The following is a 27,335-nucleotide window of genomic DNA, read 5'->3' on the forward strand; positions in this document are numbered from 1 at the left end:
CCGCCTCGGTGGGGTTCAGAGTGTGTATACACATGAAAGGAGCGTGACAGAGAAAACAGACGCGAAGAACTCTTTTGGACCTCACCGCGTCGAGAGAGAGAAGGAGAAAACGGCAAAGACAGGGAGGTTAACCAGTTATTATCTCCGGTTGGTTGCCCTGTAGCGTGGGAGGGTCAAAGGGATGCGATAGGTGAGAGAGAGAAAAAGAATAAAAAGAAGGACAATACACTCGCACACACCTACACATGATGCAGAACTATTTCTGCGGGCACTGTCACGCAGTCTGCGAAGGCGTTCCTAGTCTTACGCAGTGTCGCCGTCCAATGCTACGTCACACAGTGTGCGGTCACAATTCGTCACAAAGTGCCGTGTCTTTCAAGTGACGCAGCAGCGCCTTCATAGCGGATCGCGCTGATGTTCGCGTAGACCAATTTCCAAGGATGTTGTGCAACGAAACAACCGCACACTTTCTTTGCGAGTGCTCTCGTTTCAACCCGCAAGGAGCAGCCTTCTCAGCCATCCTAGAGCAACTGGACAAGCGCCCACCGCGTCGAATGTGCACAATGCCCTCTGGTGCTCCCGTGCCGTCGCCACATTAGACCCTTGACAGCTGTAATTATCCCTGACCTGCCGCAAACGCTTGCCCTTCTACCAACGTGCAAGTCGAGAGCGAAGCTAGATAGAATGCGAGAGAGGAGGGGGAGAGGAGGCAGAGAAAGGGTAGAACCGAGGCAGTCGCGGTACGAGCGAATACAGCCTTGCCACCCTTCGCTCGCAGAGTTCCCTTAGATATACAAGGGGAGGGGGGTTGATAGGGAAATGGTGACGTGAGAAGGCAAGGAAACGCAGGAGAAACTTAAGTTCAAGGTACGGTACGGTTTCGTTTCTGCTAGTTCTGAAAAAATAAAACCATGCCAATTTGCCTAGCGCACAACTTACGCAGGGCTTGAAGAAGCAGAGCCGCTTTAATTAAAGCGCACCGCAGGGTCTAGGCGACACATTGGAAGCGGTCGCATGTCAAATCAATACTTCTGTGCCCGTCGCGATAGCTTTGCAGCTATGGCATTGCTCGAGGTCGTGGATTTAACCGAGACAGCCGGATTTCGACGGCAGCGCAGTCGTGCGCTTTGATTTAGGGACACGTTAAAGAACACCACCGTGCCAAAATTAATCCGGAGTGCGCCACTACGGCCTGCCTCATAATCTGATTGTGGTTTTAGCACGTACAGCCCCATAATCCAAATCAAGTTTAAATGCTTATGCCACGATGCGATGTGCCATGTGAGGCAATGACAATGCTCAACCTTCAAACCTTCAACCTTCAAAATATGGCACACAACAATGCCTCAAGCAAACACCTCTGCCTTCGTGTTTTGTGTACTACGCAGACAAACAGCAGTGGTGCACGCAAGGTAACGTTTAACGTGAACTCGACACTCTTGTGTTGGACAAAACGTTGAAGAAATTAAACATTCATCATCAACAACACCGCTAATTATCGTCAATAAAAGAAAACAGCACAGAAAGCTTCGCTTACATCGATTCCCACAGTGCGTGGGATCTGTATAATTTTTCCTTAGTTCTCTTTTTCTACACTGGCTTGCTATCTTCTCCTACCCATCTATCATAAGAAGCCAACAAACACAGACGCCAAGGACAATATAGGGGAAATTACTTGTGCTTAATAAATTAAATAAAAATGATCAATTAGTGGAAATGAATGTTGATGAATAACAACTTGCCGCAGGTGGGGAACGATCCCACAACCTTCGCATTTCGCGTGCGATGCTCTACCAATTGAGCTACTACGGCGCCGTTTCCCCATCCACTTTCTTGGGTATTTATGTTTAATAATAGAACCCTGGAAGTGTTAGCCAGCGCGAAGATTGTGGGATCGTCACCCACCTGCGGTAAGTTGTTTTTCATCCACTTTCATTTCCACTAATTGATCGTTTCTTTATTTCATTTATTAAGCACAAGTAATTTCCCCTATGTTGTCCTTGGTGTCAGTGCTTCTTGGCTTCTTATGATATGACTAATAAAAATCGGGCCCCTCGGTTAACCCCCTTTCTTCCCGTTCATTACATAACTGGGGCCTCGTATCCGGCAACAGTGATGCCTTTCGGTAGCATGTGTGGGTTTATTGACCGGTTGCCGTCACCCAAAAAGATCATGTTCTCGTGACGCCTACGGCAGAAAGGATGTTCTCCTAACCGCCGCCAAGGTTTGTGAGTGGTGGCTCTCGCTAACACTCCCAGGGTTCTACTAGGAAACATAAATACCCAAGAAAGTGGATGGCGAAACGGCGCCGCGGTAGATCAATTGGTTGGGCATCGTACGCGAAATGCGAAGGTTGTGGAATCGTTCCCCACCTACGGCAAGTTGTTTTTCATGCACTTTCATTTCCACTAATTGATAGTTTCTTTATTTCATTTATTAAGCACAAGTAATTTCCCCTATGTTTTTCTTCGTGTCAGTGTTTGTTGGCTTCTTATGATATGACTAATAAAAATCTGGCCCGTCGGTTAACGCCCTTTCTTCCCGTTCTACCCATCTACATACCGTATGTCAGGACCTGAACCTCTCTGTATCAGTTCAGCTCGCAGCTCATCCCACTTCGTAATATTTGCTTTAACATAAGTTTTCACCGTGCTTCGTCGTCTTTACACTAAAAGCTGCTCTGTAATGATGTAATGACCGCTAATCAAATTTTCCTGGTCATTTTCCCATATATATATATATATATATATATATATATATATATATATATATATATATATATATATATATATATATATATATATATATATATAATTCATAGGTGCTCTGAACCATGTTATGTCCGAATTCGCATCTTTTCGACACTATTGCCTGTTCTAGTAGCAATGGTGGTGCCGTTTATTAAAGTAATATGCACAAATTTTATAACGCTTTCTAGCTTTCTGACGTTTGATACTGCCCAGTCATATTGCCAAGCTTTACTTGGTCTGTTAAAGCCACCTGCTAAGAGAATAGGGTATTTTTTGAGGCCCCTTATTTGTTTTTCAAGCCACTTAATGCTATTGCTATTATTAGGAAATCAATAAGCACTTGTGAAAATAACCAACACGGTGCAATTGTGATCCTGTACTAGACCGTGACGTATTATGTCTTGTAGATCTAGATTTTGCTGTCATATATATTTTCCTTTTCCAGATTTAAGTTGTATATATTTGTACAAATAGTTGTGGGTGAAGCGTTTCGCGCCAAGTTTTAGTGCATGTTTATTTGAGTCGTTCACACCGATCAGTTTTTGCACAATGTTCGAGCAAGTTCGCTCTTTTCCCAGCCGACTGCGTTTCTGCAGTCTTCTGTTTCCAGTACTGCCAGCAATGAGGTAGGACAGCCCTCAAGTTCCTGCGTTCGGAGGTTCCCACCATACCCGTGGAACTCCTAGGCGATACCTTAGCAAACATTATTTGCAGAGCTTCTCTTCAAGCCTTGTTCAAACGATTTGAAATGCATTAAACTATATGTGTTCATGAGTCACACTTCACTGCGAGACATGGCTCCCAACTATCTGAGTAAAATGTATTAAAGCGTGCACATCCACAGAGGACAAAGTGTTCCACTAAGGCCGCAGCATAGCTCGAAAGCAGGCATTCCGTGTTCTGCTCGCAAAATTCTGTGGCTCTGCGTCGGTCCTCATAAAATTTGTCCTCGTAAAAGAAGGCTCTTACGAGGAACTCTTCTTTTATAAGATGGTAAATCCTTGTAATTTCTTTGAAAATGCTGCAGTGCAGCATCCTTCTATCGTAAAGTGGCCACTACTCTTGAGCCCATAATGCCGATTTTTGACCCTTCTAAGCAGATTTTCGCGTTCTGAGCAAACAAATGCAGTATGCAGACCATCTAACGTCATTGTCATCTAGAGTCAAACACTGGGGCCCCGCGCCGCGGGTTGCCAACAAGCTGAAGCAAAAGAAACGAAACCTGGGCAAGCTTTGGTATTGGGGGCGAGCGCCAGTACTGAACAAGCTGGCGCTGCAGCTGGCGGGACGGGACATGAGGCATCACGTGGTCACAATTGCCGCGTCGATCGCATCGGCGCGTAGATATAGGTGAGCGGGCGCAGAAAGAACGTTTTAGCAAGGACTGAAAAGCCTTAAACGTGCTGTTGTTTGCCGGTGAGCTATGATAACCATACCACAAAAAAATAACAAAAACATATTGAGGACGCTTAAGCTTTGCTTTTAAGAGCAGAACGTGATATCATCCAAAGATCCCCAACTACTTCTCACGCTTCCCGGCAACTGGAGCGTATGTAACGGTAATGTTCACCCGGAAACGCTGGCGGTGAACGCTATGCACGAAGGCGAGCTTTCTGGTAAAAACGCGCCCTCTTGCGTGGGCCGATCTCGGAGGTTGTGCACAGCCACGAGAAAAAATTGCATCTTTTTCAGGCTCCTGTTACTGTTCCGCCCTTTTAATATTTAAGTCTGAGAATATTTAACATAAAAACCATGCGCTGTCGGTGTTTTGTTTCGTGACATTTGTTTGTGGGCTGCCATTGTCAGAATCACGAGGGATAACTTTGCATCAATGTAAGGCAAGGCATGAGCAACTTTAGTAATAGACTGGTGTGGCAATATAACCCCCATATATTGCGCGTTATATGGGACGGCTTGGCATATACATATACGCAAATATATACAGCAATTTTCGCTCACGGACAACTACGCCGGCGCCGACGCCGACACCGAATCTTCTACGACACGAAGCCCTTAACGCTATTGCGTTAAAGAAGATTGAATCGTTGTGAAGACCCATCGCATAAAAACTTTGGTTTGGGCTAGTTGGTTCATTTCTTCAGTATTGGTTTTCTTAAGACTTTTAAGCAGTCGCCTGTAAAGAGCTTCAAGAGACACACAGTGTTTTTATTTTTTGCAAGGTTTACAAGCACGAAAGGGGAGCACCAATTTAATGCACCGATCAAACCCACAGCTAAGCGCGCGAAAACATGGAAATGTTTTCGCGCGCTTTGGCGCCGCTCTTGAAGACCGCTCAAGCCCGCGGCTCAGGGGCGCTTCCCGCAAGCAACACTGTGAATCACAGCGGCACGCGTCGCGCCAAAACGAAGCATGTGAAACGAAACTGCGTCTGCGCGCCGCGCTGCTGCTAAGCCGCCGCGCCGTCGAATGCATGTGAAACAGGCTTTAGGCACCCCGTTCCTGCGTTGAGCGTCGGCGTGTCTCGGCATCCTTCGTAACCGAGCGAACGAGCAGAGCGAAAGATGAAAGAACGAACGTGGAGGGCAGCGGGGGATGAAAAGCGGTGATAGCGAAGAGAGCGCGAGGAGGAAAATAGAGGAGGGCAGTATAGCGAAAGAGTGAGGAGGAAACCAGAGTGCCACATGAGACTACACGATGGCGCCATAGTATTAGAGCGCCGCTCTTAGGCGCCCGTTTCTGCGTTGAGTGTCGGCGTGCCTTGGCGCCTCTCGGCGTCCCTCGGCCTACCTCGGCGTAACCGAGCGAACGCGGAGCGCAGCGGTGGAAAGACGGCGATAGCGAAGAGAGCGCGAGGAGGAAAGCGGAGTAAGCCACCTCGAATCACCTCAACAAGTGATTTCAACTAATCAACAATTAAAGAAGTATATTAGTGCATCTTTTAATTAACTACATTGCCATTTCTATTCATGATGTCCGTCTCTTCATAAAATCTACCTGAGCCGACAGAACAGTAGATACTGATATCTTCAGAGGTGATCAAATTCCCCATTTCTTACTTATTACTTTATTGTAATAACTTTTATGCTTTCCAGTTTTCCTGTTCAAGGCCATGTTTATTTTTGATGTTTCTCTGCCAAGGTATTCGATAAGCAGTCCTTTTTTATTTTACTCACGTATTTCCAGTGCGCAAATGTATTCCAAAGCTTAAGCTTATTACCAGTAGGTTTAGCTTACTACGGACACCTAGTGATAACCATATTAAATCGTATGTGTTCACTTTAAACAATTATATGGGTCCTGTTACCCATAATTGTATAATTAGGAATATTTTATTCGATAAATTGTATCACTGTCCTCCTCCCTCTTTTTAATACTCTCATGTAAGGACTTTTACGAGCATTCTTGGATTATAAATGAATTGTAATGACGAAGGTCGCGCAAACGTTACTGCGGCCGCATGACTCCTGAAGTGAGGAAGATAAAGACCAAAGGGTCGGTGTCGCTGCTTTGGCTCGCGCTGTTGTTTGGCCGGGGCTGCTCGGCTGCTCTCTGCGCTGGATCCGCTCACGCGCTGACCGTCAATAAACATGGTAGCGTTTGGTGGAGGTGCTGGGTACCTTAACGTCTCGCCCTGGAACTCCGGAGCCGCACTCTGCCCACTGCTACCGCCAAGACCATGCCAGACGACGCCGGTGAGCAACCCGCTTCAACTGGACCGGTCACCTGCGGTATCGTTCGTCAACGAGACCCAGCTGTGTTCAGCGGCACCGCTGATGCTGACGTCGACGACTGGCTTTCGTCGTACGAATGGGTGAGCAACCACAACAAATGGGACGATCCGACAAAGCTCACCAACGTTATTCTTTATCTTGCGGATGTCGCCAACCTCCTGTTCCGAAACCATGAGGCCACTATAGCGACATGGAATGACTTGAAAACTGCTTTCGTGGAGGTATTTGGCCGTGCGGCCTTGCGAAAGCTTCACGCCGAACAACGCCTCCGCCAATGAGCGCAACAGCTGTGCGAAAATTTCACTTGTTATATCGAGGACGTCATCGATCTCTGCAACCGAGTAAGCCGCACGATGACTGAGGAAGATAAGATTAAACAAATCCTCAAGGGTATTGAAGACGTCGCTTTTCAAGCACTCCTGGCTAAGAATCCTACTGCAGTTGCAGCCGTAGTCACCTGCTGTCAAAGCTTCGACGAATAACGCCGGCAATGAGCGCTCGCCCGCGAAACTGTTTCTCACGTGACCTCCCTTTCCAGTATAGCGACTCCTCCAGGACAGACTGATGACGAATCTCTGCTACCTCAAATCAAAGCCTTCATTCGTGAAGAGGTGGCCCGTCGGCTCTCGCTGCTCCCTCTCACCTAGGAGCCTGTTCAACATTTGTCCTCGGCCGTGCAGCAGGTCATCCGCGAGTAGGTTGCAGAGGATTTTCCGCCAGCCTACCAGCAGGCTCCAGTTGCCGCACCGCTGACGTACGCTGAAGTCGTGTCGCGTCGTAGAGCAACGACCCTTCCCTACCCGACGCCGCCACCGCGCCCAGTACTTCTCCCTGTGCCTCAAATGCCCCCTCAGTACTTCCGGCCGCAAGATCCATGACACACGCGGGACAATCGGCCGACATTCTTCTCCTGCGGTCTCGCGGGACATGTGGCGCGCTTTTCTCGCTGCCGCCTGCCGCGTCCGGTTGTCGTCGTTGATCAAAACGCACCTTGAGCCCACCAGGGTGCTGATTCAAACCCGTCGTCGTACTTCTGTACCGCTCACCAGAACTTTAGCATCCGTCGTTCACCATCAGCGCGTCGCCGTTTGATATCGCCGATGCGTCGTCGCCTGCTTTCTAACGAGGGAAACTAAGTGCTACAGCTTCGGAGGCAAGAGCTGCACGATTGTCGAAATGCCCAAGACTTCCGCTATCACCGGAAAACATTATAGAAATACAAGTTGAAGAGTCGCTACATTCGCACTTGTCGACCCGGGCGCTGCCATTTCCGTCACACGTGAGGCTCTTTGCCGTAAGATCAGGAAGGTCACATCACTTTCTGGCCTTGCACTCCGTACTGCCACCACGGAGCCTGTCTAACCTTCAGCCGCATACGCCGCTAGAATCGTTATTCTGGACATACTTTACACGATTGAGTTCCTTGTGCTGTCTTCCGGCTCTCATGATGTCATCCTGGGATTGGACTTTCTCTCGCGCCACAGAGCCGTCATTGGCAGCACCCGCACCCAAATTGCTCTGTCTGTTCTTAACAACTCTCTGCCGGCGGCCTCTCTCGCCCCTCTAAAGATTATTGTCGCCACCGATACTGATCTGCCGCCAAGCACCTCAGCATCAGTGCCAAATTTGTTTTGTCCATCTGCGCCCGACGCCCAGGTACTGTTCACGCCCTCATCTACTTTTATTCACCGCAAACCTCTACCGCTTACATTCGCCGTTCTTGACGTAGCCGCTGGTACAACAGTTATGCTAGTACACAACCTGTTCGCATACCCCCTCACTCTCCTTCGTGACTAGTCCCTCGGCTCTGTCGAGTCCATTGACACATCTGAGTTTTTTGACGTGCCGGGCGCCGCTTCTGGACTTTCGCTCGATGTCATGACGCTATTTCCGAAGAGCTCCCAACTGGCTATCGCGGTCTTTGATTCGTGCGTTGACACCAACCTTTCCCTTGAAAACCGCGAGCAATTTTTGTCTCTCATGGATAGTTTCCGCTTTTCCTTCGACTGTGCGAAACACGCCTTGGGTCGTACGGACAGTGTTTCCCAGCACATCGACACCGGGTCCCAGCCTCCCCTCAGACAACGCCCTTATCGCGTCTCGGCGGTGGAGCGGCGTGGAATCAACGACTTAGTGAATGGCATCATCGAACGTCGTGTCATTCAACCATTCCAGAGTCCGTAGTCTTCACCAGTTGTGATAGTGCGTAAGAAGGATGGTTCTATTCGATTCTGTGTCGTCTCAATAAAATAACACGGAAGGACGTCTACCCCTTAGCCCGAATTGACAATGCACATGATTGTTTACAAGGCGCCGAGTACTTCTCGTCATTGGACCTGCGGTCTGGTTACTTGCAAGTTCCCATGGCCGCATGCGATCGTCCTAAGACAGCGTTTGTCACCCCTGATGGGCTATATGAATTTAACGTCATGTCATTCGGACTCTGCAATGCACCTGCAACTTTCGAGCGCATGATGGATAACATACTTCGCGGTCTCAAATGGAACATCTGTCTGGGCTAACTTGATGACATCGTCCTGTTTTCTTCAGATTTCTCGACGCACCTCTCTCGTCTCCACCAGGTTTTGATATCTCTTAAGAACGCTGGTCTTCAGTTGAATATCAAAAAGTGCTGCTTTGGAGCTCGCAACTTGACAATCTTCAGCCACGCTGTTTCCAAAGACGGTGTCCTCCAGACCTCCGTCTGAACCTTCGCAGCTTCATTGGCCTTTGTTGTTATTTTCGTCGATTTGTGCGGAATCGCGCTACCATTATCGCTCCTTTGACGCGCCTTCTCACCGTTGGCACCGACATGTATAACTGGTCTCCTGAATGTGATGACGCATTCCAGACACTACGCCAGTTGCTCACACATCTCATCCGATACTCCGGCACTATGATCCACGGGCGCCTACGAAGGTACACACGGATGCAAGCGGCGTCGGCCTTGGTGCGGTGCTCGCGCAAGGAGAGTCTGGCTATAACGAGTATGCTGTCGCCCCTGCGCGAGCCGATCCCTCGCAAAGGCCGATACGACCTATTCCCCCACTGAGAAAGAGTGTGTGATGCCCAAATATGGGGACAACGGTTCGTGTACTCAAAGGTTTTAACGGTTCTCTTAGGCGGAGCCTCCGTGAACCCAATTGGGGACAAAGCCGTTGGTTTCGAACACACACACAAACTTTTAATGGAACTAAAAAAGGCTTAAAATAAACCCAATCACCGCACCATGTCGCGCACCACACATCACAGAGCGCCTGGCTATAGTCTGGGCTCTTGGGAAGTTCAGACCCTACGTTCATGGACCACCCTTTTACGCCGTCGCGGACCACCACGCTCTTTGCTGGTTGTCGACTTTGAAAGACCCCTGGGGCCGCCTCGGTCACTGGGCCCTGCGGCTACAAGAGTAAGATATCCAAGTGGTGTACAGGTCTGGCCACAAGCACTCTGACGCGGAAACCCTTTCTCTCTCTCCACTACCCCATGATACATCGTCTCTCTCGGCACAGCACATCACTCTTTCAGCGCTCAACGTCAAGTTCATGCATTCGGAGCAACCAAAGGACCCGGGTATTGTTACCCTGCTCGACCTTTTGTCGGATTCTACCACCATCACGCCCTCCCGCGCGCTGCACGGTCAAGTCTTTCATTTGCGAGACAACCTGCTCTATCGTGCGAGACAACCTGCTCTATCGCCGCAACTATATACCGGATGGTCGCAAGTGGCTTCTCGTTATACCACCTCACATGCGCTCCGACATCTGCGCTGCTTATCATGCTGACCCACAGAGTGCTCACGTAGGCGCGCTGAAAACTTACGAAAGTTGCGCCAATGCTTCTACTGTCGCGGTACGTACAGTTTTGTCCTGAAATATATCCGTGCTTGCGAAGCCTGTCAACAACGCAAGGTTACTCCGCAATGCTCGACCGGCACTATTCAGCCCTTATATTGCCCTGCGCGGCCTTTCCATCGCGTCGGCATCAACCTTTATGGCCCACTCCCGTGCACTACGCCTGGAAACCGATGGATAATCGTTGGTGTTGACCATCTCACCCAATATGCTGAGACAGCCACCCTTCCTGCCGCTACAGCACGCAATGTTGCTTTGTTCATACTGCGCAATTTCCTGCTTCGACATGGCGTTCCTCGTGAAGTCCTCAGTCACAAAGGGCGTGTCTTTCTTTCCCAAGTGGTTGAAGCTCTGCTTGCCGAGTGTCCCGTCATCCGCCGCACATCTACTGCTTACCATCCTCAGACCAATGGACAAACTGAGCGCTTCAATCGCAATCTTGGCGACATGCTCACTACATACGCCGCGTCGGACCACTCCAACTGGGACATGGTTCTCCCCTTTGTAACCTACGCTTACAATACCGTGACTCAAGCGACAACAGGTTTTTCGGCGTTATTTATGTTGTATGGACGAGAACCCCTGTGCACGCTCGATACAGTATTGTCATGCCAACCCGACGCCTCTGAATTTAGACTCATATCAGAAATAGCCAAGTACGCTGAAGAATGTCGCCAACTTGCCCGCACCTTCACCACGGAGGGTCAAGCTCACCAGCGGAATCGGCATGACTGCGGCCTGAGTCCTACCACTTTCCGCGTCCGCTCCCACCTTTGGTTATGGATTCTACGTCACATTCCCGGTCTTTGGTCTAAGCTGCTGGCTCAATACCACGGACCCCTATCGTATCGTCGCCTGTACATCTGCTGTAAACTTTGTGGTCGAACCTCTGACTCTGTCTGACGACCTGCCGCGTCGTGGTCGTAAGACAGTGCACGTCAGCGGGCTTAAACCCTATTATGATCCCCTTATCGTGTCGTCACCGTGAGTCGCCAGGATGGCTACTCCTCTCTCGTGGGGCCATTGTAATGACGAAGATAGCACAAACGTTACTGCGGCCGCATGGCTCCTGAAGTGAGGAAGACTAAGACCATAGGGTCGGTATCGCTGCTTTGGCTCGCGCTCTCGTTTGGCCAGGACTGATCGGCTGCTCTGTGCGCTGGATCCGCTAACCGACAATAAATCTCGTAACAGAATAAATAAATAAATAAATAAATAAATAAATAAATAAATAAATAAATAAATAAAAGATCGTAGAGTAGCTGGGATACACTTTAAGTGCCCGAGAAAAAGCAGAACCCTATTGCAAAAAACCAGCGTCTTCCAGTGCCTTCCATGTGAAACCAGTGCGTTTTTTTTTGACACTGGATCGCACTGGGGACGCTGGCGCTCGCTGGGACTCACTGGGACGCCAATGAGAATGCTGGATAGGAGCTGGGTGACACTGGACGAGACGCTGGTTCCACTGCCATGACGCTGGTGCACACTGGTTTGTGCTGTACAGGCGCTGGTCCTCGCTGCAGTTCGCTGGTTCGCACTGGAAACTGCGCTGGTTGTGTTTGTGCCGCGCTGCTTCCAGTACGCAAGGACGAGCGCTGCTGAATATTAAATGCTTTACACAATTTCATCGCTTGGTACTATACTCTTGTCCTAAATAACACTATATATTGTGGTCTTAAAACTTTATTTAGTGTCGCAGCTTGGAATAAAGGTAGTGTGAGCTGCCCTGTCCATGCATGCACATTTGACACTGAAGAGGACTTTAGTTTTTTTGCATTTTTTCCTATTGACTCCGTGTTCCTGCGAAGTTAGCGTTGGACTCTACCTCGATAGTTTCTGCCGAGCTTGAGAGGTGTCTTGCCGGTGACTTCAAGACCACTGCTGAGTAATGTCTGCTTGTTCTTACTCCTCTGCCTCCTTTTCTCCTAGTTCTCACAGTACATTCGTGGCATGCGTGACACGGCGGCAACGACGAAACACCACGCACGCCATTGCATCAGGGCCGCTAGCAAGCAACTTCATCGCAGATGCTCAATGAGGCACGCACGGCGGAACTGATTTCACTCGTGGAATCGAAAAATAGATAGCTGCCTCCCTCGTGATGTAACGCTTGTCCCCTGTGGAATCAGTGTGCCCGAAAAAAACGATTGAGAAAGACTCTAACAGAAGGGAACGATTATAATCGTTTTTTAATTTATGTCTTCCCAGAGGCTCGCAACGCTGTGATATTTGTCAAACACTCTCGTTATGGCAATTTGTACACTATGCGCACTTTTATTTGAAATCTGTTCAACATATCTGAGCTATTGCAGTCAAGTAAAAAGTGGATAGCGATTTTGACGTGGACCTCAGTCGGCAGCGTGGTGTGAAATATGCATACCTTTTCGACAAATGTTTAGAGCATACGTACTCCATCAAATTATTTCGTCCTATGCGAATCACTTTATTAATGAGAAAACATCACTGTTTTAGTAAACGTTAGGCTGAACATGCTCCCTATTTTAGGAATATCGAGGTCAGCTCAATCAGTTATGCATTTCCACACGTGCCTGCGCCGTTGCAAAGAAAAGTTCTCTTTGAATATCTACGTGGGGCGGGGAGGGGGGGGAGTGGGTCTATGAAAGCATATTGCATGTGAAAGATAGCTGATCGATGTGCGAGACAGCCATTGGCCGTTAAGACAAGAGCATTGTGGAAATCTTTTCTTTTTCTTTCCCCCTTTAAGTGCATTGTACTTGTTGTATGGTGTGTTTTCGGTACCTGTGAGGAAATTTCAAGAATGGGGTGCCAGGTGTGCGTTCCACTTCTTTCCAATGCGTCTGCATAGTTCTGGATGTTTTCGTAGTTACAAATTTCAAAACGAAGGACGCGATGATATGCGACTTTCGGGCTGGGTCGCGCGCGGATTGTGACTTGGTTTCAAAATTAAATCAAGATCTTTTGCATGGATTGACGTATAAAATCAGCTCAAGAAGTATATGTGCCGCCTTAGGGGGGGGGGGGTAAGGGGGTTTGGGGAGGGCTCCTGGTTCAACGTGATCACCTTGGATTCTTGAACGTGCACCCCTAAAGCACAATACACAAGCGTTTTGGCACTCCGCGCCCATAGGAATGTGTCTGGCGGAGTCGGGAATATCGAACCACTGCTTCGTGCTCCAAAGCAGAATTTCATGGCCACTGAGCTTCATGGCTACTGGTGTTTTGTTTTCCACTTTCCTTCTCATTCCTTTTATGATGAATTAAAAAATAATACATAGTTATTGCTTGCAGACAGTTAAGTAGCAGTTGGTTTTGCATATTATTTTTCTCAGAATTAGTGGCCGTTGGCTGCGGTGGCAGTTACTGCAATAAATTGATCATTTCATTTTGCCTGCCTCGGTGTATCCAGTTTCAGTCGTCGCTCATTGATAATAAAGAGCTCCTGATTGTATTGCACTTAGCGTTACACTGGCGGAACTAATTGAAGAACATAAATAACAAAACGCGGACGTACGTGACGCAAACTACGAACTTGTTTAATACTGTTCAAGAACACGCCTATATACAAGGTGATGTGGCGGGGTAGACGGGCGGGAAGATATAAAAAGATATGACAAGGTGACGACATGTGATGCTGCGGTGGGCCGGAAAAAACATCGTTCACACGCACCCGTTCCCCCCTGGCAAACTCGACCTCAGCTTCGATGAGCACGAAAGACGGAGTTTACGCCATGATAGTTTGCGCCACGTACGTCCGCGTTTTGTTCCTTATGGTCGTCCATTAGTTCCGTCAGTGTAACACTAAGCTCAATACAATCATGAACGTCCACTAACTAGACCCGTTCATTGCTTTACTAAACAAAGAGCTCTTCTCCACACAGTGAGTTATATGGCGGCGGAGCCGCCTTTACCAGCACTCAAAGATCACTCAGCTTTCTGTCCTCTTTGTCTCTTTTGTAAGTTGCTTTTCAACTATTCAAAGCCTACAGCTGCTTATTTATTGCTTTCTAGACATACTTAGCCTACCGGATTGACAGCGCCTGGTTTTCTATTCTATTCTTCTTTTCCTTTTTTCTTTTTTTATCAGCCCAACTACTCAGAAGAACCCAATCTTTGTCACTTTCATAACGAATAACTCCTGTTGAAAACATGCAGTTCCCTTTCTTCACCTTACTCTTTCGTACCAGCTGTTCCCATCCCTGAGTACAGACTGAGGTATATAAACGCTGCCAAGGAAAACAGTTGCTGCCCTGACGAATACAAGAAGTCATCTTTTCTACTTCCAGAGTGACAACCCTTGGTCGCCCGCTGTTGGTCACATGATGTGTCAATTTTCCCGGGAAGCTTTTGTGTTGTATGGGCACCCCGAATATATATAATGTCAGAGTGAACTTGTAAGCTGATATCACAAATAGCATTTTCCGTATTATGAGCAGAGTACTTGTCTTGGGTAGAATTAAATAAGTGTGCTAGGGAACCAATTTTATAAGTGATGATTTTCTTTCTTCTTTTTTTGCGCACAACGTCTGGTTAAAAATACTATGAGACATATGTACCATAATTTTATGACATTCGTAAACTTCCCGGTTGTGTCAGCAATAGTTCTTGGTCGTCTGAACATCATATAATTCGTTGCAAGGTTTTGTGTACACAACAAACGCGATGTGTACTATACTATGTTACCGTTATCATCGTCCCACGTTTCAGTATACTGCAGGCAAAGACAAAGGCAATCAGAGACATTCCATATAAACAGAGGCATTCCACTTAGCCGGTCACGCACCATTCGAACCCATTTTATGCTTGTAGGTTTTTTCAGTGTACACTGAAGTCCTTAGTGAAGGAGAATGCAGTATGTAATATGAGTCATACAATATGACTTGGGTTACTGTTGTCCCACTCTAAGGTGCAGACTTTTCGAAAAGAAGGAATGCATGGAAAGGCTTGCCCTGAGCGTGGAGCCTAAATGACGAAGAGAGGTGTTAGTAGGGCTGCAGAGCGTTACGCCATCGCTCCAGTCACATATACGGCAAAGACCAAATAAACACTGGCGAAGTGCAGGTACGCTAGTGTTGCGTAACAGCATGTTAAAATTAATTTCGAAATTCCCCTCAGACTTAGTTTCTTTAAGCAACAAAACTTAAAGTTCGCAATATCCGAAACCATAGACAGGTTCTCGCATAAAGTTTCCTACAGACATTACTAGAGGGAACTTTAGCGCTAGTGTCTACGGAAGGCGCAAGCATGGGGGTTCAGGCAGCACGGGATTGATGTGTAGTTAGGTGTATTTGCCTAAACTTCGTCCTTCTGGCTTCGAACGGCTTGGCGACATTGCAAATTGATCATTTTCAATAAAATATTGCGTCATAAATTCTACAATTAGTAGTATTATGCATGTGCGCAGAGTCTTATTGTCTTCTGGGTTTAGAAAAGTAAGATTGCTAAAAAATTTCGACGATATGCAGATTCAACGTTGTAAATATAGTTACAAGAACGTCTTAAGCCACAAGCATAAAGATTAGACAAATTCGCGTACTATCATTCCCATGGAAGTTCAACGATTGGCGCACCAGAGCTCCCTCTAGTAATTTTAGTAGGAAACTCAATGTGCACGCAAAGGATAGTTCATTGTTGTGATACATTTTCATTGCCGTGAAACGTTTTATTATGCCTTCGCTGCCTTACCAAAATTTTGCAGAAAGATCCTCTTACGGAGCAACAGTGGATAAACAATGAGTGACGCAGTCTGTTTTTCGTCGTATACTGCATTTGGTATAGAATGGTTGTTTTTTATTTCTTTTTTTATCAGAGCATAATTTTAATTACATGAAGTATTTTGACAAAGTGCAATATTGCAGCTTGGTTTGACGATGAAAGTGGGCGAACTTTCAGCGACATTAATTCCAGTACTGACGAAGACGTAATCTTTTGCACAATAACGTTCAACGCTTCTAGTCTGTTTGTTTGTTTGTTTGTTCGTTTGTTTGTTTGTAGTCGCTGTTGTTATTTCGTAAATCGGTGTAATAAAGTAAAACATTAAAGGGTCGTTAGTGCGTTTGTACATTAGGTCAGCTCCGTCACGTACCTCTGTTTGTGACAGGCCGTAGACTTCTGCGTCCTATGTCGGTTCACAGCTGTGGTCATCCAGTACACCAAGTAAGGGCAGAATAGCTGAAGGTTACAGTATTAGTGCTATGAGAGCCTCTTTATGTTTGCTTACTACAACTCTGACTGCAGTTTCTCCAAAGAATGCAGGACTGACGCCTTTGGCATTCGCCCATTTTTATATACATAAAAATCTTTAAAAAGTCCAGGCGTAGGCTGCACGCACACGCTTCAAATAGCTGGGATAACTAAAAAATTGTGCGTTCCACCTCCTGGGCCTAAAACAACTCACTTTGTGTCACATGTTTAAAGAGGAAAGGAACCGCGACTTCAGACCAGACGTAACACCTGTTACGTCTCGTCTGAAGTCGCGGTTCTTTTTCTCTTTAAACATGTCGGACTAACTGGCACAAAATTCGCCTTTTGTGCCACTTATGCAGCAAACGACCGTATTGGGCATATCTACATGATGACATGGTGACGTCGTTTGCCGCAACGGCTCTTTTCGTCGTCCCGCATCAAGCTGCTGAATGGCGGTACAAGCTGCCCCATAGACCTACATCAACTAGTGCCTACTACTTATTATCCCGGATGCAGTTAGATCTAAAAAATTAAAATAAATTATCAGGTTTTACGTGCCAAAACCACTTTGTGATTATGAGGCACGCCGTAGTGGAGGACTCCGGAAATTTCGACCACCTGGGGTTCTTTAACATGCACCTAAATCTAAGTACACGGGGGTTTTCGCATTTCGCCCCCATCGAAATGCGGGCGCTGTGGCCGGGATTCAATCCTGCGACCTCGTGCTCAGCAGTTAGATCTGTTTTTGACCAACTGCCGTATTTTTATGGTGCTTTGTGAATCAAAGCCTGCGATACAAATTGTCGCACGCACACTGAGATAAGGCCCGTATTTAACTCATGTCAGTGCAGAGTTTGTGGGCCTCATGCCGCAAAGGGCCTACAAAATTAAATTTCAGTGATTACTAGGCAGTGCGGCCTGGTAGGAAATGAAATTATGGACACCGAGGCAAGAGCCTTGCACGATGACACCGCAGTGAGAATTAATCTGGCTTCATCAGATACAATCTCCCTGCTTGTCTATGGGATCCGAGGCCTCACATCTGATCATTTGGCTCAACCATACTGTTGCCGCAAGCGTCGCCACAAGCTCCTTCATAAGTTCTTAAGCTCTCCAACGAAATGAAGGTTCGTATGACAAAAAAAAAAAAACTGAAACGTGGTCTCACAAGCTTGCTGCACAAAAAAGCACCGTGGTGTGGCGAGACAGGCCAGATTGCAACCACTGCCATGTATTGGAGACGCCAGCACACATATCTTGCGTCTTCCCAGAGTGCACAAAGAGGCGGCTAACTCATCTTCTCACCTGGCAACAATCGGCAGGCACCATGACTACTTTCGAGGTACCACTCAAGAAGAATGTTTGCTCCTTGGGAAGTGCAGGCCATGCTGCAACATTTTACAACAGCTTCAGTGCAACACAGTATATGGGCTATATATATTGTAAGGATTGTTTTGCTCTGATTCTATTATTTCATATCGTCCGTCTTATCGAATAGCCGATTCTGATAACAGAGGGAGCGTGGCCATGCGCGATCCAGAGACAAAACGCAAGAAGAAGGGACAATGAAAGGAAAGGTCGACTTCATGAGTGGAACGTGTCAAAAACCTATTCCGCGTATAGAGTAATCCTTGGAAGATTGAAACAGAACGTTCATCCGTGCGGTAGCTTGTGCGAACAAGTAGCTCATATTCAAATACAATCAGCCAATGGCTAACGTCTATGTGCTGCTGTCGCCTTACGTCAGCTGGCAGTCGGACGGCAGTTCCCAAAGTGGCAAGGAGAAGCCCTTTGTTCGAATAGAGTGGGAACTATCTTTATGTTATTTTTGTGAGCTCTACTTGACCCGTCTCACTGAAACGTTTGACTAAGACATTCAACACTCCGTGAATTAACCGAGGAATGTGTTTACTTAAGAAGCTCGAGGAGTTATGTTGACTGCACTACTGTTGTCACCATCATCGTCCATCCCTCTTTCCTCCCCATTTCCTCCCTCTCCAGTGCAAAGTACCAAGTTAAAAAGCCCTAGCTCAGGCTGGCCTCTCCGCCTTTCTCTAAGTAAGTTCTCTCAATGTGGCACTTAATGTTAAAGAAAACATAAAAAGCGCCGTAAATGTGCTCCGAGGTGGGTGTTATATACTAACAAGCTCGCACATTAAAATTTGCAGGCAGGAGAAGCAGCACCTTCGGTGTACGCTGCAAATGCGTACTTCCCATCAGCTAAGCTAAATATTGCCGTAATGGTAACACGCGTGTTGTACACCCTAATACTCACCTTCTGCCTGCGATAGAGGGCTAGAAATGTAATCCCACTGCCAGGACTACGGGAAGCACAATACATCGCAAGATGGTGCGATGATCGGCACGCAGAACACCATCAGAAACTCGCTAACGACCCCCTGAGCGGCTCCTGGCGCATGCAGTTGCTACAGCGTCGGTTTTAGTGCAGCGGGCACGAGAACGCTCGGCGCGCCGAGCGGCAGAACTAATGCCCCAATTAGCGTCACGAGAGCTGAGCGCGGACACCGCCAAGTGGAGCGCCGTCTGCTCTCTCGTCTCGCGGCCCCCATGGGGATGTGAACTGGATGAAGCGAAACAGAAGCACAATGAGAGAAAATAGCGCGCGCGTATAGGTATAAGGCAGGAGCGCAAGCTCTCCCAGCTAATCTTTTCAGCCAACTGGTGCAACCTTTCACGTTGTATTATCTCTATCGCGGTTCTCCGCACGGTGTACAAATTGCGGCTGGAATTGAATAAAGTGGTGGACGCGGTAAGCCTTGCACTGTCTGAATGGCAAATGTTTCTGTATTGTTGAACATGAGGCCATTATGGGAGCGAGAGATAAAACCTCAAAATATAGTGACGCATGCAGCTTGGTGGGAGGCAATATACTAAAACAAATATTGTCCGCAAAGTTGCTCGCCATGGCTAAGAAAATGAAACAAAATAGAATTAAGGGGTCTGTGGAAGCTGTCACAACTCATGCTAGAAATGATAGACAATGAAACTTGCGGATGTTAAAGGTGAAAGTGCAGGTGCTGCTTGAAGACCGTCCCCATCGCTCGTGGGCATACAAAGCTGTGAAGGCACTTTTGTCTTTCGTGAGGGCGACTGGCCTATGTGAACGCCTTTGACTCGGTCAGGCCTCCGCTTGCGTGCGCGAGCTCACCGTGGCTTTCCTTCCGCCGTCCCTTTCTCTATCTCACCTTTACAGTGCCTATTTCCCGTCCCCCAGAGTAGGGTAGCCAACCAGACGCATTTCTCGTTGACATCCCTGCCGTCTCTCTTTATTTTCTCCTCCTCCTCCTCCTACGGGTGAAAGTGAATTTCATTAGGCCATGATAAGAAGGATCCATCTGACTTTGAAAAAAAAGAGAAATAAGAAGTTGACTAAGGCTCTTAGGTGTCGTTACTTTATATTGTTACAGGAAGGAAGAAGCGTACGTCTATTCACCGATGGCTTTTAATGGCGGAGCCAAGAAGCGTAGAGCAGCGAAAAACCTAAACTCTTTCTCGTCGTCTCCAAGGCTACCACCAGAGTCCTCTTCTTCCCACATTACAGACTGTGACATAACCCCCGGCGGAAAAAGCACCTTATTGGTACGGCTCATTGGTCCGAGAAAGGTACGATTTGAGACGGCTGACGTGTATTATCTCAGAGATAGGTGAAGGCACGGGGGCATCCAGTGGAGACACTTCATATATGTGACAGGGGTCACCTGGCGGAGGATGCGGTAAGGGCCATAGTATCGCGACAGCAGTTTCTCCGAAAGACCAACACGCTGAATTGGAGACCAAACTAGCACACGAGCACCAGGTTCGTATTCCACGTCGTGATGGCGCTGGTCGTAACGGCACTTCTGGCGTGTATGCGAAGCAGAAAGACGAATTAGGGAAATAAGGCGTGCTTGGGCGGCTGTGACTATGGCATCCCGAGTGTACTCTGTCGGCAAGTCGAGTGTGGTCGAAAGGGGAGTCTCGAAAGGCAACGTGGGCTCACAGCCGACGAGGAGATGGAAGGGTGGGTAGCCAGCTGTGTCGTGGCGCGAGGAAATTTAAGCGAACGTGACAAGTGGTAGAGCAGTCTCCGAGTCGCGATGATTGGAGGAAACATACATTGCTAGCATGTAAGTTAATGTGCGGCTCTGGCGTTTGGTAAGACCGTTAGTTTGAGGATGGTAAGCGGTAGTAATCTTGTGTTTAGTAGCACCGTCGTCACTCTCCGACAGGAAACTAACTGGGGAGCTCCTTGAGGTGATGCTGCTCTAGCAGCCCGGCCTGAAATTACTCTGCTGACCCTGCCTACTGATCGGAAGCTTCTGGACGTGGATGGTTTGCCTGTTACAGCACTCATCAACACTGGAGCGCAAATTTCCATCATGAGTTCGCATCTTCGAACGCGCTTGAAGAAAGTACTTACTGCTGCTCCGATGCCACTGCTCCAGGTCGCAGACGGTGGAACTCCCGCTGTGCTTGGAATGCGTACTGCACGTGTGAGTGCCGCCGGCCGCCACACGTCCGTTTTGTTTAGTATGCTCGAACGTTGCCCTCACGATGTAATTCTCGGACTCGACTTTTTGACCACCCATTCTGTTCTGATTGACTGTTCAGCCGGTGTTGTACAACTTGACCTACCCTTTCTCGTTGACCTTCCTGCTCAAGCTCCAACTCAGCTTTGTTCTGCCTATTTTATTCGCCTCCCGTCTCTAGCAGCAACCTGCATCACTGTTTTATCCTGCCCACCTGTACCTGACGGAGATATTGTCCTTATTCCCGCGACTTCAGTCCTGCTTTTTCACAGTCTCCTTCCCACACACTATCGTTTCTGTAGCGGACAATCAGACATGTCTTTCCATACTAACTTTCGGACAGAGCCCACAAGTACTTCCTCGTCCCTTGCCACGTTGTCACCGTCCCACGAGTGCCACATTTCCGCTCTATCTATTACGCCGTCTTCGACCAGTGCTCATTCTGCGCCTTCTGCATCGATCCCGTCCCTCCACCAGTGATGTTACGGGAAGGAAGAAGCGTACGTCTATCCACAGATGGCTCTTAAAGGTGGAGCCAACAAGCGTAGAGGAGCGAAAAACCTAAACTCTTCTTCCTCGTCTCCAGGGCCACCATGTGTCCTCTTCTTCGCACATTACAGACTGCGACAATATTTTATATCGTTCTCCTTACTACCATGCGCTATTCTACTGGTGACGCCTTTTAAGTGCACACTTGCTGCAAAACAAGTGCTGGTTCAGAGCGCTGGAGAAGAAATATTTTGGCCTTCGGTAAAATACCATTGTCGACGGATATGTTTTCCGCCATGTCGACAGTTTTACCAAGATAATGTCGCATGACGTGACCTAAGGGCGGAAAGTTCTAAACTGAATGGCCTCATTTTGCCCGCCTGTGTCACATGATTATCGCTTGGATATTTAGTAACGGCAAAAATACAAATTATGCCCGTCTGTTGAGGCCCCTAGGCCACTTTTTGAATAAAGTCGTTTATGCCAGAACCACCACCACCACATTCCTTTCTCTCTCTCTCTCTTTCATAACAGTTGAGTAGAACATTAAACATTAAATCCTAACTTATAATCGTACCCTGCCCCGCTCGCAGCTTTTAGCTCTGTGAGATTTACTTCGAACATAATTCGCCGAGTAGCTGAGTGCTAAGTTGAGCCTCTTATTGAATCAGTGACGGCCAGCGCTGCTTCGGCCAGAGTGGCTAGCACTCTCTTTCCAGAGCGAGAAAGTGAGCGCGAAATGACTCTGAGCGAGCGACGCCGGGAGAGTCGCTTACACTAATGAGATGACATTGATATTCATTTTCCTCTTAACGGTCCTCACGGCCTCCTTCTCCCGGCCCACCCTCTCTCCTACGTCGCTTCATCGAATCCTCTACGTAGTGGTGCTGCTGCGGCCCCTGGAAATTGCATAAAACACTTCACGCTGTCTGACTAGGTGGCCCGTAAGCGCCATTAGAAATAGTGGTGTCCTGCCTTTCGGAATTGATCGATAGGACTGTGAACTAGAAGAAAAAATAACATAAAAGAAGACGAAGCGCGTTCGTCTCTGCAAGATTTTCCTCGTATCTCTATTTTTTTTCTGTCTTTCAGACTTCCTTCTTTAAAATTTATTTTGTACAAAAACTGAACGGCACTCGTGAGCAGCCTGAAGGAAAAGTAGGCGTCGAGGCTCAAGAAAAGGCGTGCCTGCAGGTCGCAAGTACTTAAAGAAAAAAAAAATTGTGAAAGCACATCTCTGAGCAAATTGCCAAAAGCAATACGCAATTGCTATCGCACCTGCTTCAATTTACATATCGGTGTGATGAAAAGCGCCCGCCCACCTAGAGATATACTTCTTCATTTAAACGATTATATGTACGCCTCCCACGAATGGCCCGTCATCATTTTAAACGCTCAAGAGATTATTTCAAACATGCCTGCCTCCTGATGAGACATGTTGAAAAACTTAAGATACGCTGCTGCCACGTGAGAAATGGCAGCAAGCTAGTGTGCATTTACATATTAGGTAGCATGTTTAGTCCCCAAGGGCAGGCAATGCGTTAATTAAAGGCTGCAGAGAAGGTGCGCAACCTCAACCGAAAACAGGTTCTTTTTCTCTTGTTCCGCAGTGAACAAAAAAATTGGAACGGTTCAGTTCTGGTTCGCGAAAAACAGATGTTTTGTTATGTTTTCAGTTCAGTTCCGCTTCAATAGCCTGACGAAAAATTTCATACATTACCACACTGTCATGGTCAGTCCAGAAGAGACACTGCCCTCATCCGATTAGCTCGCTGTCTGAAATCTCACTCGGTAGTCTGCTAGCTGCTACGTTGGGCCAATCAACGAGTAGCAGCATTGAGTAACAGAGCGAGCCGGTACTAGTGTAAAAACGTCACGACATCCTGGTCCCACGAGGCCGCCTTTTGTGTCATGACGTCACGACAGATACACGTCCTCGGAAACAAATTCGAAACTGGTTTGTAGAAAGCAATTCATCATCATCATCATCATCATCATCATCATCATCATCATCATCATCATCATCGTCATATTCATGTCCACTGCAGGACGAAGGCCTCTCCCTGCGATCTCCAATTACCCCTGTCCTGCGCCAACCGATTCCAACAAGCACCCGCAAATTTCCTAATTTTGTCGCACCATCTAGCCTTCTGCCGTCCTCTACTGCGCTTCCCTTCTCTTGGTACCCATTCTGTTAGCCTAATTGTCCAACGGTTATCTAGTCTGCGCATTACATGACCTGCCCAGCGCCATTTCTTTCTCTGTCTATGTCTCTGTCTATGTCTATGTCTATTAAAATATCGTTTATACCGGTTTGCTCTCTGATCCAAACCGCTCTCTTTCTGTCTCTTAAAGTTATGCCTAGCTTTCTTCGTTCCATCGCTCTTTGCGCGGTCCTTAACTTGTTCTCAAGCGTCTTTGTCAGCCTCCAGGTCTCTGCGCCATATGTCAGCACCGGTAAAATGCACTGATTGTATACTTTCCTTTTCAATGATAACGGTAAGCTCCCATTCAGGAGCTCACGATGTCTGCCGTATGCGATCCAACCCATTTTTATTCTTCTGTGAATTTCCTTCTCATGGTCCGGGTTCCTTGCGATTAGCTGACATAGGTAAACGTACTCCTCCACAGATTATAGAGGCTGACTTGTGATCGTGAACTCTTGTTGCCTTGTCCCAGGTTATTTATCATTATCTTTGTCTTCTGCATAGTAATCTTCAGCCCCACTCTTATACTCTCCCTGTTAAGGTCCTCAATGATTTGTTGTAACTCCTCTGCATTGTTGATGAATAGAACAATGTCATCGGCAAATCGAAGGTTGCTGAGATATTCGCTGTTGATCCTCACTCCTAAGCCTTCTCATTTTAGTAGCTTGCATACTTCTTCCAAGCGCGCAGTGAATAACATTGGAGAGATTGTGTCTCCTTGTCTGACCCCCTTTTTTTATAGGTATCTTCCTACTTGTGAAGAATTAAGGTGGCTGTGGAATCTCTGGAGATATTTTCCACGGTATTTACGTCAGCGGTCTGTACCCCTTGATTACGCGATGCCTCTATGTCTGCTGGTATCTCTACTGAATCAAATGTTTTTTTCGTAATCTATGAAAGCCATATAGAGAGGCTTATTGTGCGCTGCGGATTTCTCGATAACCTGTTTAATGACATGGATGTGATCCATTGTATAGTAACCTTTCCTGAAGCCAGCCTGCTCCCTTGGTTGACTAAAGTCCAGTGTTGTCCTTATTCTACTGGAGATTATTTTGGTAAATATTTTACATAATACGGGAGTAAGCTAACGAGCTTATAATTTTTTTTTTGTTTAACGTCGCCCTTCTTGTGGATTAGTATAAAGTTTGCATTCTTCCAATTTTCTGGGACCCTTGCAGTCGATAGACACTTCGTATAGAGAGCCGCCAGTTTTCCTAGCATTGTCTCCTCCATCTTTGATTAAATCGACTGTTATTCCATCCTCTCCTGCCGCTTTTCCCCGTTTCATGCCTTGCAAGGCCTTTCTGACCTCATCTCTAGTTATAGGAGGAGTTTCTGTATCCTGTTCATCCTTGTTTTGAATAGAGTGCTCCTGAGTCGTCTGGGTATTGTAAAGGTCAGTATAGAATTCTTCCACTGCTTTTACTATATCTTTGAGATTGCTGATGATATTACCCTGCTTATCTTTTAGTGCATACATCTTGGTTTGTCCTATGCCAAGTTTTTTTATCAGTTTTTTCAGGCTGCGTCCGTTTTTTTACGGCTTCTTGAGTCTTTCTTACGTTAGAATTTCTAATATAACTTATTTTCGCTTTGTTGATCAGTTTTAACAGTTCCGCGAATTCTATCTTATGTCTTGAGTTGGACACTTTCATTCTTTGTAGTTTCTTTATTAGGTCCTTTGTTACTTGGGAGAGCTTGACTACTGGTTGCCTTGGTCCCTTGCCTCCCCCTCCAAATGCTGCCTCTGAAGCCAGCCTCGTTACGGCTTCATTCATTAGCTCTATGCTATCATCATCGTCATCTCTCTAGATCTGTTCTAAGGCTGCATATTTGTTTGCAAGTACCTGCCTAAATTTGTCTGCTTTTACCCTTACTGCCTATATGTTGACCTGTTTTTTCTTGACCAATTTTACACTTTCTCTGTTCAAACTGAGGTGCATCCTGGCCCTCACTAACCTATGATCACTACCATTTTACCCTACCTATTACTTCTACATCCTGCACTATGCTAGGATCGGCCGAAAATATGAAATCAATTTAATTTCTTGTTTCACCATTAGGGATTTTCCAGGTCCATTTTCTGTTGCTACGTTTCCTGAAAAAAGTGTTCATTATTCTCAGCTTATTCCTTTCTGCGAATTCTACCAGCATCTCACCTCTAGCGTTTCTAGAATCGCCACCGTAGTTGCCAATTGCCTGTTCGTGCGCCTGCTTTTCCCCCGCTTTTACATTGAAGTCCCCCATCACTACTGTATACCACGTTTGAACTTTTCTCATCGCTAATTCAACATCTTCATAAAGCTGATCTACTTCCTCGTAGTCGTGAATGGACGTTAGAGCGTATGTTTGTACTGCCTTTAATCTATACCTTTTATTGAGTTTGATTACGACTACTCCTACCCTCTCGTTGATGCTGTAGAATTCGTCAATGTTGCCCGCTATGTTTTATGGATTAGGAATCCTACCCCGTATTGCTTCTTATCCGGGAGACCTCTACAGCAGAGGACATGGCTGTAATTCAGCAATGTGTAAGCCTCACCCATTCTTCTAATCTCACTAAGGCCGATAATATCCCAAACAATGTGTGATAGTTCTTCGAAGAGTCCTGCTGAGCTTTACTCACTCGAGAGGGTTCGGGTGTTAAACGTTGCAAGGGTCAGTTTCCGCTGGCGGCCTGTCCGCAAATATATTAGATTATTTTGGGCTCTCTGAGGCTTGCCGTTATTTTTCTAGGGTATTCGAGGTCCTGGACATTCAGTTAACGCACTCAAATTAAAAATAAAAAAATGCCATTTTGGTGCTCCTTTAAGTTCATGGTAAACATACTTCGAGCTGTTCGACCAGAGAACAAATACTGAGTTAGTTGCATTCGCACAGTGCTTACCCGATTTGTTAAAGGGGGCCTCAAATGCTTTTCAAACCACCGTTTTTCGTTAGCGGGTTGCGTAGATTGACGGTTTGACAGATAAATGCAACAAGAATGGCAGCGTTAGGGGTACGCAGTCCGAAGTTATTCAGCCGAGAAATTTCAAAATAAAACAAGAAAAAATGTATGCCTTCAACTCAAATTTTGTGCGGTCTCCTTCTCCCAATTTCTCTCACCCACTGACGTAACCCTTCGCTTCCAGTGGCTCGGACATGCAGTACGAAGCGCCTACGTAGCAGAAGTTCAGAGTCCATGGTTGCCTACATATTCTATGTTCACGATAAAAAAGTACTTTTGCGCATTCTAGCACATTTGATGCTCGCCACTACTAGTAGAACACTTCGCAACGCCTCTTTCACTGCGAACAACAAAAACGATGCGGCTACAACGATGCACCGAGGTGACAAACATGCAGCACGTGAACACGGTGAAAAATAAGGCAGCGAGGCGACAAGGCTGCTCACGAGCGTACACAAGAGAGAACAGACGTTTTTGTACTCAGAGGCGACAGGTACGCTAGTGTACCAGAGACGAAAGAACAGCCAGCGCCCCTACCATTAATTGTGGTTGTAGTGGTTTCTTTAAGACTGTCTGTTTGTGTTAATATAGAAATTACAGCAAGCAAAAACAAATTAACGTCTTAATATAGCACGTTTTTGCTGCAGTCCAATGGTTATCTGCAACATTGTTTTATCCCTCATGGAGCAGCGAGTTGATAGCACT

The sequence above is a fragment of the Dermacentor variabilis genome, chromosome 1, assembly GCF_050947875.1.
Source record: "Dermacentor variabilis isolate Ectoservices chromosome 1, ASM5094787v1, whole genome shotgun sequence".
Taxonomy (NCBI): Eukaryota; Metazoa; Arthropoda; class Arachnida; order Ixodida; family Ixodidae; genus Dermacentor; species Dermacentor variabilis.